Raw genomic sequence first — 17,122 nt, 5'->3', positions numbered from 1 at the left:
CAAAATTGGTTAAGCCCTTGTAGAAAACTAAAGATAGGTCCTTATAAATTACCCTGCACCAGAATTAACTCCAAAGGGATCAAAGACCTCAAAGTCAAAGCAGACACCCTGAAAACATTACAAGTAGGAATAGGAGAAACTCTAGGGCTCCTTGGCACAGGCCGAAAATTTCTTAATAAAGACCCAGAAACACAACAAAAAAAGTTTGGATAAGTGGGATTGCATGAAATTGCATGAAATTGAAGAGCTACTGCATGGCAAAGGACATAGCTAGCAAGATCAATCAAAAGCCCACGGATTGGGAGAAGATCTTCACTAGCCATACAATGGACAAGGTTTTATATCTGAAATATATTTGGAACTCAAAAAATTAAATCCCCCAACAACAAATCCTCAAAGAAACAACTCCTGATTAATAAGTGGGCTAAGGACTTAGAGACTTCTCTGAAGAGGAAATAAGAATGGTGAGTAGACAAATGAAGAAATGCTCAACTTCTCTGGTCATAAAAGAAATGCAAATCAAAACAACATTGAGATACCACCTCACCCCAGTTAGAATGGCTACAATCAAGAAATCTAATATAAACAGACGCTGGAGGGAATGTGGCCAAAAGAGAACCCTACTTCATTGTTGGTGGGAGTATAAACTTGTTGAACCACTTAAGAAAGCATTATGGAGGTTCCTCAAAAGACTCCACATAGAGTTCCCTTATGATGCAGCAATCCCACTTTTAGGCATTTACCCAAATGATCACAAACAAGGCCATACTAAAGCTACCAGCACAACTATGTTTATCACAGCATTATTTACCATAGCTAAAATATGGAACCAACCCAGATGCCCCTCAGTAGATGAATGGATCAATATGATATCTATCTATCTATCTATCTATCTATCTATCTATCTATCTATCTATCTATCTATCTATCTATCTATCTATCTATCTATCTATCTATCTATCTATCTATCTATCTATCTATCTATCTATCTATCTATCTATCTATCGATCTATCTGTCTGTCTGTCTGTCTGTCTATCACATTTCCATGCCTACATCAGAAAGAATGACACTTTGTTAGGAAATGGAAAGACTTGGAAAAAAATTAGGTAAAGTAAACCATGCCAAAAGAAACATAGATCCTATGGTTTCCCTTATCTGTAATAACTAGTATATGTTCAGGACAAGCAGAAAAGGTCAAAACCTCTGTACATATGGCTATATAAGGTGATGCTCAGTAAAAGGAACCCCAAGATAGGGACAAAAGGGGTTTTATCTTTCTTGATGTTGTTTTTTACTGTATTTATAATGTACTATATGATTTTTTTTGTTTCTTTTGTATGTTCTTCCCCCATGGTATAATCCTTGTTTTCACTGTATTTGATTCTGGTGCCCTGTATCTTGTATATACATTTTTTTCTAATATGGGGAGGGGAAGGAAAATAACAAAATGCTGAAATAATGATACAGGTTAACCCATTGTAACAATGAAATATACAAGACACTATGTTGAAGTTGAACTTTACAACTTGGGGGGGAGGGAGGAGTTGGACAAGTAGGGAGGGAAGAGATGTTAGGAGAAAAACAAAGGAGGGGGTAACAATGCTCGATAGGAAATGTACTTATTACCTTAGTCAATTAACTGCAACCCCACTGCATGGTATATTTACAATAATATATCTTAAAAATAAAAAATAAATAAAAATCTTCACTTCTATTTTTCTTTCTCTGTCAAAGGAAGTGGTTTATTATCTTGTTTGTAATATCAGTCTCTCCATATCCAGATGTATTTGACTAAAGGCAAATCACATTCATTTATTCTACATTTTCTGAGGAAAAGTCCTAAGTGCTAAATTTGTATCTTTCCATTTGGATCTATCAATTTTTTTTTGTTGTTGTTCGTTGGGCTTGAACTCTGGTCCTGGGCACTGTCCCTCAGCCTTTCAGCTCAAGGTGAGCACTCTACCACTTTAGCCACAGTGCCACTTCTGGCTTTTCTGCTTATGTGGTGCTGAGGAATCGAACCCAGGGCCTCATGTGTGCAAAGCAAGCACTGTACCACTGAGCTACCTTCCCAGCTGGATCTATCAATTTTTGACACATGATATTGTTTGGCATAATCTCACTTTTCTTTATTCTATTTTTTGGCACTGCTCCTTTCTGATATGTTTCTGCCCAAATATCCTGAAAATTTAATGAAAGAAACATTCATATTTGCCGCAAAGTTTTTTTTTTGTTTTTTGACATGTACATCCTGACTATCATGTTCTAGTATCTTTTAATGTTTGAGATCATGCTGTAAAATAATTATCTGAGACTTATTGACAATTCATAGTAAGACTTAAGATGTACCAGAATCCACAGGTTATTTGTCTTTTCTTCTTCCTGTATTACCAGGAGCTCTTATTTTTTAGCCCTGTAAACAAGGCTGATAATCAGTTGCAAATATCTCTTCCTCCTGTAATGGTTTGTTTAAAACTATGCTTCTGGCAATCTATTAACACAAGTTGAATGCACAGTTTACATTAGTCCTCAACAAGAGAGATTGAATATGTATCCAGCTCAGATGAGAGGAGAGCTAAGTTTCGGGGAGAGAATGAAAGAGGAAGGAAGAGCATTGGCAGAAGGAGATCAGTAGACTCCTGGTCATGCAGATCAGCTGGGTGAAGCCAGATTCCTGCTTTCACCTTTCTAGTTACTTTGATTCATGCATTCACTCTATTAGACAAAACTAGTTTGAATTGGTTTTCCAACATTTTAAAATAGGATGTTGAAAAGTAAAAAAAAAAAAGTAAGAAAAAAACCAAAACCAAAAACAAACACAAAACAAAAAAAACCCACATAGTGAGAACGAATTGGTACAATTGAAAGACCTAAATTGTCTGGAGACTCAAGTGGTAGAGCACCTGCCTATCAAGTAGAAGTCCCTAAGGTCAAACTCCAGTACTTAAAAAAACAATGAAAAGAAAGATGAAAAACTGTGTGATCAGTTGAGTCAAAAAAAACTGTACCTCCCTCAAACTGTCCTGCCAATTTTTAAAAAATAAAGAGTAAATAGAATACTGGTTAAACAAATTCCTGTTACCTGAAAATAGATCCATGGTTAAATAATAGGAAACAGCTTGTGCTTTCTAATACAGGAATTCTATAATAAAACAGAGGAAGGAGGGTCCAAGCTTTGAGCTCCACTGTCCCAGGTAGGAGAAGAAAAGGAACAGGAAGGCCCAGTTTTCTGTGGTTTGTAGGCTCAGATTCAGCTAATCAGGCCTAGCACATTGGAACCTTTATATTAGTTGGAATCTTTGCTGCTGACAATTGAAAAATAGAGACCATATTCCAGAATGCAGTGAGGAATGGAAAACTTCATTCATTATTTTGATGTTCAAACTTTCCATATCACATTATCATCCCTACCTAATTAATTACCATTTAGTGTAGTCTCACCCATGATGGGCACACTGAGCTCATTATCTCAGCCTGTTAATTTAGAGGTGGAGGTCTCAAAGGACATCATTAAATTAAAAAGCAAGATTGTGGGTAAAACATGAAATCCTGTCTCTAGAAGAAGGGAATGCAGAATTCATATTGATGGCCACTAACCTAACAGGATATCCAACTAGAACAGAGCATTGAGACAATATCTGTAAACAAGATCTTTCTTCTTTCAACATCCCAGCTTGATAATCTGCTAGGAAACTTCAGATGAGTTACTACTTCTCATGTGATCTTTGTGCACTATCTCAGGACTTGTACAATGGAGAATTAACAAGTGATAAGAACAAATAGGACTAAAGATTCCTGCACCATGTGTAGGCAGTTAGGATCAGATACATATTATCTGGCTCACTTGCTGTGGGATTACCAATCTTTCACTGTAAGAAGGCAAGATGCTAACTAGCCTGGAAACATATAGGCATTTTAATATAGGCATTTTGCCTATATTAAGCCACTCCTAAATCAGTTTCCAGGTAAGAAGACTTTGTGACAAGTGTTCTCTATCTTCTCTGTCAGTAGTCTTTTCAAAGTCACCTTTTTTTCTCTTGACTTAAGTGGCCCACTGAGGAAGAATTGGGTTCAATACATAACTTTGGTTACATCATTGGAGAATTGAGATGACATAAATTTGTCGGCCTCCACCAGACGCCTGGGGCTCACACCTGTAATCCTGGCTATTCAGGAGGTTGAGAACTGAGGATTGCGGTTCAAAGCCAGCCCAGCAGGAAAGTCTGTGATACTCTCCAATTAACCATCAGAAAAACGGAAGTGGTGCTGTGGCTCAAGTGGCAAAGCTGAAGAGCTGAAGGACAGCATCCATGCCCCAAATTCAAGCCCCATGATGGACCAAAAAAAACAATGTCAGCCTGCTAATGTGGTTTTGTAACACAATGGTGAGACAAAAGACACTTTGTGGAAAATGAACTTTACAACTTAAGGGGGCAAGAGTGTGTGTGGGGGAAGTGGGAGAAAATGAGAGAGGAGGTAACAATGTTCGATGAGAAATGTACTCATTACCTTAAATATGTAATTGTAACCCCTGTGCACATCACCTTTACAATTAAATAAAGTATTTTTTAAAAAGGATACTTCATCACCAGAACAGTCAAATTAGGTGAAAAAATATTCATGCAAATGTTTCCTCCTGAAGTTTGAAAATAACTAGTAAGCTGCTAAATTGAAATAGCAGCCTTTTTCTTTTCCACATGTAAATTAGATTTGTAGAATGGCAAATTTCAAAATATGAGGTCAATGGCTTTGAAACTTATTGATTCACAAAACCCATCCACTTCCTTGGAGGAAATTCTTGAAATCTTGTTTGAAAAGATGGTATGATAGCCTCACAAATGATTATTTCTTGACAGTTCAACTTGTAGCTCTTGTTATGGCTGTCTGCTTTACTTTCACCAACATATACTCAGTGTGTTGAGAGGTTCACATATAGTTCTTTAGCCATAAATTGTTGCACCTTGAAGCTATATCTATACTTGATAAGAAAGATTACAGTCCACTCTGACACCTTAGATAAAAGAAAGTAAGATTCAGGTAGTCACTCTATTGGACAGGAAACAAGGGATTTTGCATGTGAATGTTTCACTTGAATAATGTTGGGCTTGGAATTTTTGAAATTTTATTAACTGTAGAAAAAGTAATGTGGCTGCTGCATAGTCAAAGGATGTAACAGAACATATTCACTAGGTTTTTATTTTTGTCTGTGGTCATTTTCTTTTTTTAATTTACTTTTTTTTTTTTTTTTTGGTTCCGGTCGTGAGGCCTGAACTCTGGGCCTGGGCACTGTCCCTCAGCTCTTCAGCTCAAGGCTAGCACTCTACCACTTGAGCCATAGCACCACTTATGGCTTTTTTCTTTTTGCTTATGTGGTGCTGAGGAATCGAATCCACGGCCTCATGCATGCAAGGCAAGCACTCTACCACTGAGCCACCTTCCCAGCCCCTCTGCTTTTTCTTTCATAGTCGTTTTCTTTCATAGTGTCTTTACTTCCTGTAAAGTATTTGATCTTCTTAAGGAGAGATGGGCTGTTGTGATGACTACTAGAATATAATATTTACTATGATGTTTATGAAGTATATGGAATTCTTTTAATAATATGTTTTTGTACACTGTATAACCTTAATAACCATACTTTTACAATTGGAAGCCGTAGCTCTCATGAATTCCAAGAATAGGAAGTAATTGCTTTTTAGGTAATTGTGTTATTTTTATTATCTTTAATTGTTCTTAACAAAAAAATGGTGTTTTGAGAATGCTAAATATGTTGATATAATTGACATGAGTTATATGGAAAAGCATATAGGATGCTCTTTTGCATGTAACTGAGATCGCCGTGAAAGATGTATGGCTGTAATCAGAAGTTTAAACATGGTATTGTAGGAAGTGATCAGGAAGTAAACACTTGAAGATGGAGAGTCACATAATCATAAGCGTGCTTCACACCTGGGGGGCAGAATAAAATGAAGACAGGAAAAATAATGGTTCATGAGTGAGGTTAGGACTTGGGATTCTGGGGACAGTGTTGGAGAGCCCCGATTGTGTTAGTATTAACATCACTGGTCATTTTTACCTACCATCCACCTTACCCGAGAGTTTAGTCCTCTGAAGTGTATTCCTCTGCTCTTTCCTAGAGCGTAAGAGTCTTACCAAGGAACCTTTAGAAAAGAATTGTTGGTTTCAAATTATGCATCTCACAAGAGCTCATAATTAACATTTTCAAAAGAAGAAGGATGTACTATAATCAGAAAGTTACATATACTTATAAAATTAGGACAAGAAAAATTCATTGTGAATAAGTATTAGTGATCCATGTTTGTGGAATAGAAAAATTTAAAGGAAAAGCAAACAGTCTATCTTGAATTGTTAGGTTGTAGGTCTTACCATGAATTACCATGTATTAGACTTTTTTTTTTTTTGGGTGTGGTCATGGGGCCTGAACTCTGGGTCTGGGTGCTGTCCCTCAGCTCTTCAGCTCAAGGCTAGCGCTCTACCACTTGAGCCACAGTGCCACTTCCGGCTTTTTCTTGTTGCTTATGTGGTGCTGGGGAATCGAACCCAGGGCCTCAGGCATGCAAGGCAAGCACTCTACCACTGAGCCACCTTCCCAGCCCCATGTGTTAGACTTTTAAAAATGGTCCCCAAATTACAAGATATCCACAAATGCCACAAAGTACAGAGAAGTCTGAGATATCAGTTTGCCAGATCCTACCCACCCATGTTGGACATGGCCTTTGAACTCGGAGCAGAGGAGAGCTGTAGGTGAGATTTATGGGCTTTCTCGCATGGGGAATCTTAAAACAGTACAATTTTTTTTTTGGTCCGGTCATAGGGCCTGAACTCTGGGCCTGGGCGCTGTCCCTCAGCTATTCAGCTCAAGGCTAACACTCTACCATTTGAGCCACAGCGCCACTTCTGGCTTTTTTTTTCTCTGCTCATGTGGTGCTGAGGAATCGAACCCAGGGCCTTATGCATGCAAGGCAAATGCTCTACCACTGAGCCACCTTCCCAGCCCCAAACAGTACAATTTTATAGTCCAGAGTTATAAAGTGATGTTCATAGGTGAATTTCTCTAAGGGGTATTATATCCTTAACCAAGGGTTTTATTTAGGTTCTTAAAAAAGAAATTATTAAGTAAATTATTAACCAGATATTTTCTTGAGTGTTTTAAAGATGGAAATAATTTCTCCTAGAAAATCTTGTTCATTAGTTTCTGGAGAAAATTCATGTGAGCCAGGTAGCAGTGGCCCAAGCCAGTAATCCTAGCTACTCAAGAGGTTGAGATCTGAGGACTGTGGTTCGAAGCCACCCTGGACAGGAAAGCCATGGGTCTCTTATCTCCAGTTAGCCAGCAAAATAGCTGGAAATAGAGCTCTGGTTCAAGTAGTAGAATGCCAGCCATAGGAAAGTCCATTTGAAATGTGTATATAATAGGGTCTATGAAATTTCAAGTTGATGACTATGTCTTTATAGGAATATACTTTCAATAATAACATTCTTAATCATGTTTAGACATTAATACTATAGACATTAATACTTTTATACATATTTCAACTAAAAGTTTAGTCAGGGAGGTTTTTTAAAATTATATTTAAACTTTTGTAATAATTTTAATCTTTTTCTCCTTGTGGAAAATTGTGCAATATCCTTTATGTTGTTTGTCATGAAAGATGCCTTAAGTGCCTTAAGGTGTCTTGTGGGTTCTTGATTTGGGGCAAATAGACTGGACACATGGGGAAAGAGGAATAACACCTCCTGCTTTTCTGAATATACACTAATGATACAGGGTCATTGTTATGACTTATCCTCTGCTACCTTTCAATGTACCAGCCTGTTTTCTGGAATGCTATGCTTGCTGAGACTCCTTATTCTTAATTAGTTCCAAACTATAGTAACTATAGTAAGTATAGTTCCAGGCTATAGTAACTAACATCCTGTATATTTTTCTCAATGTGGCAAATTTTCTAAATATGCCTGAATGTAATTGCTTTTCATTTTATCTGTCATATTTTCTCTACCTCAGTTACATGCTGGTATTCTGGGTCACTAAATGAGGATTCATATGTATATAAACATAGTATGAACATATCCTAGTATGGTGGTTGGCAGCTAATAATTCTCTTCTGTTTAGAATTTCTATGAAAGGTGAGACAAAAAGTCTCTCAACTTGAAACCCACACCATAAACCTCATCCATCAAAGTTATTTTTGACTGAATATATAACATAGGTCATTTGTGTCATGTGTATATTTGTGACACAATGGATTTTTTGCCTTTCAATTAGCCAACATTTCCTTTATTAAAGATAATAGAAAATATGAAATTCTTGGGGCTAGGGGTTTAGCCCAGCGGAAGGGCACCTGCCCCGCGTGCGCAAGGCCCTAGGTTCGGTCCTCAGCCCTGGAAAAAAAAAGCTACAAAAGAAAATATGAAATTCTTACCTTTGAGTCTTATCTATTACACAAACCTGAGCTAGATAGGCAATGAATACTATAGGCTGCTAGGCTGGTAGGGAGATGAAGTTATGGTAGAATAGTACATTAGAATACAGGGAACAGCTCCATATGAGAAGTTCCTATAACACAGAGGGACGAGGTTTGGATATCAGGTAACAGTATCCAGGCCTCCTCTTTTCTCTGAGAATCTCATGCAAGTGAATAAGTATAAAAATTTAAAACTTTACATGTTGTATTCATCCAAAGACCTCATGGACAATTTATGAAATATGTACAAAAATCTCTGTATAAAATGTGAAGAAATATTTTTCAAATTTCATCTGATATTGATAAGAGACTAGAGGATTTACACCTTAAATAAATTATTTTTTAGCTTACATACAAGCTTCTCAGTCTCAAAAACTGTTAAGAATTTTATTTAACTATGTGCTATGTGAATATATTATTTTATGTTATTAATATATTTCCTTATTAATGGTCCATGTAAATTATTTCAATTGGTAAGCTTTCATGACTTCTGGTGAGCATACTAATGTTTTTCACTTGGCAGGAGGGGAGGAGTGTGGGAGGTGGGAGAGGGAAGGGATAGTGGGACAACAAGAAGGAAGGAAGGGAAGGGGTAACAATGATGGACAAATAATGTACTCATTGCCTTACTCATGTAACTGTAATCCCTCTGTACAGCATCTTAACACTAAAATAAAATAAAATAAATAAAAATATATAAAAATACTTTCATATTTCACTTTACTGCATATTTTGAAAAGATTGCTAAGATTTTACCATTGTTTTTGAAATTGATACCACTGAGGGCAACTATAACGTATGCATAAAACTAAACATGGAAGACAGTGACCCTTTTCATCTGTGTGTATGATTATTTGAATTTTACTTCAATTAATAAAGAGTAATTGTTTTACGTTACTTCTTATAAGTTGGTATTTCTTAAATTCAATTCTTTTTTTTTAATTTAATTATATTTTATTTGAGAACATACTGTACAGAGGGGTTACAATTACATGGGCAGGATAATGCATACATTTCTTACCAAGCATTGCAGCCTCCTCCTTTGTTTACCCTTCACCTCCCTTCCCAGCCTTCCGCCACCCCCCCACCCAATCATACCCCCTCCCCCCCCACACCGACATTGTAAAGTTGGTTTTGACATGACATTTTGTACTTCTCATTGTTGCAACAGGTCCACCTGAATCCTTAAACGACTTGTTTGTCCTCGTCTCCTCCACATGTTATACTGACATCAAATATAGTGAAAGTGGGGGTTACACTGTGGGGGAGGGACATACAAAGCAACAAAGAAATAATCTTATAAATGCATTAGAAACACATGCATGAAAGAAACAAAAACATTAAAATACATATTTGAGGGTTCGTTTTCCTAACATCACATTCTCTGACTTTTTCCGCTTGACTCATACCTATACTAGATATTGCAAATAAGGGAAACCATGGGACCTATGTTTCTTTGGGCCTGGCTTACTTCACTTAATATAATTTTTTCCAAGCCTTTCCATTTCCTAACAAATGGGGAAATGTCATTCTTTCTGATGGAGGCATAGAATTCCATTGTGTATATATACCACATTTTCTTGATCCATTCATCTACTGAGGGGCATCTGGGTTGGTTCCATATCTTAGCTATGGTAAATAATGCTGCAATAAACATTGTTGTGCTGGTAGCTTTAGTGTGGTCTTGTTTGTAAACATTTGGGTAAATGGGCAAAAGTGGGGTTGCTGGGTCATAGGGGAGTTCTATGTGAAGTCTTTTGAGGAACCTCCATACTGCTTTCCAAAGTGGTTGAACAAGTTTACATTCCCACCAACAATGAAGTAAGGTTCCTTTCTGTCCACATCCCCTCCAGCATCTGTTGTTGTTAGAGTTCTTGATTTTTGCTGTTCTAACTGGAGTGAGGTGATATCTCAATGTTGTTTTGATTTGCATTTCTTTTATGGCTAGGGATGTTGAACATTTCATCATGTGTCTATTGGCCATCCTTCTTTCTTCTTCAGAGAAGCTTCTCTTTAAGGCTTTCGCTCACTTACTTATTGGGCAGTTGTTTCTTTGAGGATTTGTTGTTGGGTGGTTTAATTTTTTGAGTTCCAAGTATATTTTAGATGTGAGACCCTTGTCCGTTGTATGGCTAGTAAAGATCTTCTCCCAATCCGTGGGCTTTCTATTGATCTTGCTAGCTATGTCATTTGCCCTGCAGAAGCTCTGCAACCTTATGCAATCCCATTTGTCCAACCTTTCTTTGATTTGTTGTGTTTCCGGGTCTCTATTCAGAAAATTTAGGCCTGAGCCAAGGAGACCCAGGGTTTCTCCTATTCCATCCTGTAATGTTTTCAGAGTGTCTGCTTTGAGTTCAAGGTCTTTGATCCATTTGGAGTTGATTCTGGTGCAGGGTGATATATAAGGATCTAGCTTTAGTTTTCTACATGTAGTTAACCAGTTTTGCCAGCACCATTTCCTGAAGAGGCTGTCTTTCTTCCATTCTATTGTTTTAGCTCCCTTATCGAAGATTAGATGGCTATAGGCCTGTAGGTTGATTTCTGGGTTTTCAATTCTATTCCATTGGTCCTGAGGTCTGTTCTTGTGCCAGTACCAAGCTGTTTTGATTACTATGGCTTTATAGTAGAGTTTGAAATTTGGTATTGATATTCCTCCAGCAATGTTCTTTCCGTTGAGGAGCGTTTTTGCAATTCGAGGTCTTTTATTGTTCCATATGAATTTTTGGATTGCCTCTTCTATTTCTTTGAAGAATGAGGGTGAAATTTTGATAGGTATCGCGTTGAATTTGTAGATAGCCTTGGGAAGTATTGCCATTTTCACGATGTTAATCTTTCCAATCCAGGAGCATGGGAGGTTTTGCCATTTTTTAAGTTCTGTGTTGATTTCCTTTTTCAAGATTTTAAAGTTTTCATCATAGAGGTCCTTCACTTCTTTAGTTAAGTTAATTCCTAGGTATTTTATTTTTTGTGGGGCTATTACAAATGGAGTTGCTTTCCTAATTTCAGCCACACTTTTCTCATTGTTGGCATACAGAAAAGCCATTGATTTTTGGGGGTTAATTTTATAACCTGCTACTTTGCCAAAGTTTTGAATCAGCTTGAGTAATTTGGGAGTGGAGTCTATGGGATTCTTTAAATACAAGATTATGTCATCTGCAAAGAGGGAGAGTTTTATTTCTTCTTTCCCTATTTGGATCCCCTTTATGTCTGCATCTTGTCTTATTGCTGTAGCTAGGCATTCTAATACTAGATTGAAGAGAAGTGGAGAGAGTGGGCATCCTTGTCTTGTTCCTGAGTTAAGAGGAAATGGCTTTAGTTTTTCACCATTGAGTATAATGCTGGCTGTAGGTTTGTCATATACAGCCTTTATTTTATTGAGGAATGTTCCATGGATTCCTAATTTTTCCAAAACCTTCATCATAAAGGGGTGTTGGATCTTGTCGAATGCTTTTTCTGCGTCTATTGAGATAACCATGTGGTTCTTATTCTTGCTCCTGTTGATGTGATGAATAATATTAATTGATTTCCGTATATTGAACCAGCTTTGCATCCCTGAAATGAATCCTGTTTGATCGTGGTGTATGATTTTTTGGATGAATTGTTGAAGTCGGTTGGCCAAAATTTTGTTGAGAGGTTTTGCATCAATGTTCATCAAAGAAATGGGTCTATAGTTCTCTTTCTTTGATGAGTCCCTGCCTGGTTTTGGGATGAGGGTTATGATGGCTTCATAGAATGTGTTCGGTAGTGAGCTTTCTCTTTCAATTTCATTGAAGAGTTGGAGGAGAATTGGTGTGAGCTCTGCTTTGAAGGCCTTGTAAAATTCCGCTGTAAAACCATCTGGTCCTGGACTTTTCTTAGCTGGGAGGTCTCTTATTGCTGTTTCTATTTCAATGCTTGATATGGGCCTGTTAAGATAGTTTAACGCATCTTGGTTTAGTTTTGGCATGTCAATATTTGCTAGGAAGAGGTCCATTTCTGTCAAGTTCTCAAACTTATTAGCATAAAGTTTTGAGAAGTATTCCCTTATAATGTTCTGAATCTTGGTTGTTTCCGTGGTGATGTTTCCATTCTCATCTCTGAGTTTATTAATTTGGGTGTGTTCTCTTCTTTTTCTGATAAGATTTGCTAAGGGTCTGTCAATTTTGTTAAGTTTTTCGAAGAACCAACTCTTTGTTTTGTTGATTCTTTCTATAGTTTTTTTTGGATTCTAATTCATTTAATTCTGATTTAATTTTGATTATTTCTTTCCGTCTACTGGATTGGGGTTTATCTTGCTGCTCTTTTTCAAGGAGGTTTAGATGTGTCATTAAAGTGTTAGTTTCAGATCTCTCCAACTTGTTGATGTAGGAGCTCAGAGCTATAAACTTGCCTCTGAGTACTGCCTTTGCTGTGTCCCAGAGGAGCTGGTATTTTGTGTGTTCATTTTTGTTGAATAGCTTCAACATTTTAATTTCCTTTCTAATCTCTTCCATGACCCACTCATGATTCAGCAGTGTGTTGTTCAGCCTCCATGTGATACCGGACTCTCTTTGGTGGCTTTTGGTGTTGAGTTCTAATTTTATTCCCTTGTGGTCAGAGAGAATGCAAGGTATAACTTCAATGTTTCTGAATTTAGACAAGTTTGCTTTGTGGCCTAAAATGTGGTCTATTTTAGAAAACGTTCCATGTGCTGCTGAGAAAAACGTGTATTCTGATGCTTCTGGGTGAAATGTTCGGTAGATGTCTGTTAAGTCTAGTTGATCTATGCAGCTGTTTAGATCTGCGGTTTCTCTGTTGAGTTTTTGCCGAGTTGATCTATCTAGTGGGGAGAGTGGTGTGTTAAAATCCCCAACAATTAATGTCTTTGGATCTATATGGGATTTGAGGGAAAGTAGTGTTTCTTTGATAAATTTGGGTGCTCTATTGTTTGGCGAATAGATATTTAGAATTGTAATATCCTCCTGAAGGAGAGATCCTTTAATTAGTATGTAGCGACCTTCTTTACCTCTTCTCATGTATTTTAATTTGAAGTCTATTTTATCTGATATTAGGATTGCAACTCCCGCCTGTTTATGGGGTCCGTTTGCTTGGTAGTTTTTGTTCCAGCCTTTAACATTGAAAATGTGTTTGTTTTTTCAGGCAAGATGTGACTCCTGCAGGCAGCAGATAGAAGGGTCTTGTTTTTTAATCCAACTAGACAGTCTATGTCGCTTAATTGGAGAGTTCAGTCCGTTTACATTAAGAGATAGGACTGAGAGGTATTTGGGAGTTCCTGCTATGTTATCCACCTTCTTGGGGGCTGTGAAAACTGGGTTCTTCCTATGGTTCTTGGATTTTCAGTTTGGGTGCAGTTTCTTGGCCTTTATTGCGGTCTTGTTGGTTTTCTATGTGTAGGACATCTTTAAGAATCTTTTGTAGGGCTGGTTTGGTGGAGATGTATTGTTTCAATTTTTCTTTGCTATGGAAGGTTTTTATTTGGCCTTCAGTTATGAAGGAGAGTTTAGCTGGGTACAGTATTCTTCGTTGATAGTTGTTTGTTTTTAGGGCATGGCATACATCATTCCAGGCTCTTCTTGCTTTGATTGTCTCTGCTGAGAAATCTGAGGTGATTCTAATTGGTTTCCCTTTATAGTGATTACCCTTTTCTCCTTGACAGTTTTAAGGATCTTTTCCTTGTTCTGAGTTGATCCTGTGTGGATTATAATGTGGCGGTGGGATGTCCTATTCTGGTCTGGTCTATTTGGGGTTCTAAAGGCTTCTTGTATCTGGACAGGCCTATCTTTTTGCATGTTTGGGAAGTTCTCTGCTAGGATCCTGTTAAACAAATTTCCTAGACCATTAACTTCTGTTTCTAGGTGCTCCTCTACACCCATTATCCTTAGATTAGGCCTTCTGATGGTGTCTTCCAGGTGTTGGATAGATCTATCATATTTCTTGGACTTGTCTTGGATGGTTGTATGTTCTTTCTCTATAATATCTAGGCTGTCTTCAATCCCTGAGATTCGATCTTCTGCATGGTCTAACCTGCTGTCAAGACTCTCTACTTTGTTTTTTATCTCTTTTCCTTCTAATTGGTCAGCTTTGATGGCTTCAAGTTCTTTGTTGAAGCTCTGTTTTTGGTCTTGTATGAATTTCTTTACTTCCTTAATTTGGTGTTCAGTGTTTGTCGTCAAATCATTTAGTTGATTGGTTATGGTTTCTTTGGGCTCCCATTCCTTCTGTTGGGTTCCATTCAGCATTCCCTTTGTGGTCTCCCTGACTTCCTTCAGCTCTTTGTTAATGGATTCCATGAATGCCTTTAGTGATCTTTGTGTGTTCTGTACCTGGTCTCTCAATTCCTGTATTACTCTTTGATTAGCTTCCTCCCGTTCGTGGGATTCCTGCAGTTCTCTTTGAGTGTTCTCAGCCTGCTCACGCCATTCCTCCCTTTCTCTTTGAGTATTCTGAAGTTGTTCACGCAAATCCTGTATCAGTTTTTGAGTAGCTTCCTCACGCTTATGATATTCCTGTATAATCTTCTGGGATGCCTCCTCTCTCTCCCTATCACGCTCATACAGAGTCCTTTGTACGTTGTCAAACTTCTCATTTATCATGTTTGCCAGCAGTGTTTGTAGAGCTATTTGGGAACTCTCCTCTGGATTATTCATTATCTGTTCTAACCCCTGATTATCGAGATTGGGAATTGAGATACCCGAATTTGCCATTTTTCTTGTGTTTTTCTGGCTTACTCTGCCCATTTGAGATGAAGATAGCACCAGTTTTGTGCTAGAACACTATCTTAAGGCAACCATCAACCAAAGTTTGCATTTGTACAGTCAATAGTCTACAGATACAATCTAGTTCAACAGATACATCTATTCGACATCAAACAACTATATGTTAAAGGACTTCAAACCGCAGAGAAGAATTTGGAAAACCAGAAATTATTAGGGTTAGGGAGAGATGTGGGTAAAAAATAGGAATAGATTGGTGTGGGGAGGCACAGGGAGAGTTAACTATGTCCTAATCCCAATGCAGGAAATCGGTTGGGTAGGGTGCAAGTAGAGAGAGAGAGAAAAAGAAGAAAGGGAAAGGGGAATGAAAAGAGACCAGGAAAAAAATAGAAACGTAAAAATTAATGTTATTATAGAGATTAAAAGACCATCTATTTAGAGAGGAATGTGAATATGTTGAGAGAAAGGGAGGGACATAGAGGAGATGTGAAAAACTTTAAAAAATGGTTAAAATATTATATAGGTATAAAGAGGTAGTACTGCTATTAATGAATTTAAATCTCAGAGGTTTTGAATTGAGTAATAAGTTTGTGGATTAAGTGTGTACACAATGGGGGATAGGGTCTACTAGTTAACTACGGGTTTATCTGAGGATGTGCAGGACAAGAGTTAAGTCACATAAAGAAGAGCAAAAGAGGAAAAGGTGGAAAGGATAGGAAAGTGAGAAGAAAAGATCAGAAGTTCAGTAGAGCTAGACAAAAAACAAAAAGATAATTAAGAATGAAAGAAAAAGAGAAAGAAGACAAGAAAAGAAAGGAAAACACACATTCACGTATTCCTAAAATAAAAATTATAAGAGGAGAAAGAAAAAAAAAAGTTACTGGAAAACAATTATTTTTTCAGAAGAGGCAAAGATTAATAAAAGTTTTAGAAAAGGAAAATTTTTTTTTATATATATAAGGTAACAAAAAACGAAAAAACAAAACAAAACAAAACAAAAAAAAAGAAAAGAAGAAGAAGAAGAAAAAAAAGTTCTTTGATTTTTTTTTTTTTGGGAGGGGTGGGAAGAGTCCTGTATCTCCCTTTTGTCTGTAACCAGAGTCTGGTTGGAGTCTCTAGTCAGCTTGAGGTCCTGTGGCTTGATTGGTTTCTTAAGTCAGTTTGTTGGAACAGGCAGAAAAATGCTCTGCTTTACCCAAGATTTTGAGATCCCCCTCCCAGGTTAGTTTACTGGGAGGGTGATCTGCTTTGAGAATCACAAAAGAGGGGGATGCAGTGATGAGGCTAGGTTCTGGGTAGAGTTGAGGCCTTTCAACAAACAGTAGCTTTTCCCTGGGGCTATTTTGTGAAAAAAACTCACAGCACCCAGCCAGGAGCCATTCTCAGGGTTTCTGTTTTTCAATTGATTGTGGTGGCTGCTAGAGGGAGGGGCAGCCTCTGGCTCTGGTTACCCGGTGAGGAGAGCCACTCCAATGGCTGGCGCCTGAGCTGGGTGATTTTTCCCTGGATGGAACTGAGTCTGTGAGGTCACTTCGCCGTTAAGTTCTTGTGACCTGCTAAATGACTCGTTTTATTCCAAGGCCTGAGCTGGAGCTAGCCGCTCCTCCGAGCTTTGTCGGTATCCAAGATGGAGATCACCGGTGCTGGGGGGGGGAGGGGTGGCCTTCCCTCCTCTGCTCCCTGAGAAGGAGTGAGGAAGTCGGGCTTCTACTCACGCCGAGTCTTCAATCCTGGGTCGTCTCTGGTCTGCAAAGTGCAGGATGAAGTTGTCCGCTCCTTGTCGGTTCTTGCTGGTGTTGAGTAGAATCCGCTCGTCCGCTGCGTCTGGCTCCTTCGTCCCAGACTGTGTCTCAGGTATTCCCCCCGCGGCGGTGGTCGCCACTGCGACCCTGCCACCGCAGCGGCAGCTGCTGGCAGGCGCTTAGATGTGTCTGCTTGGCTTCCCC

Source organism: Dipodomys spectabilis, unplaced genomic scaffold (assembly GCF_019054845.1).
Source record: "Dipodomys spectabilis isolate Male_0828 unplaced genomic scaffold, ASM1905484v1 ptg000054l, whole genome shotgun sequence".
In the NCBI taxonomy this organism is placed as follows: domain Eukaryota; kingdom Metazoa; phylum Chordata; class Mammalia; order Rodentia; family Heteromyidae; genus Dipodomys; species Dipodomys spectabilis.
The sequence above is the reverse complement of the archived record's forward strand: the minus strand, read 5'-3'. Positions refer to the sequence as shown.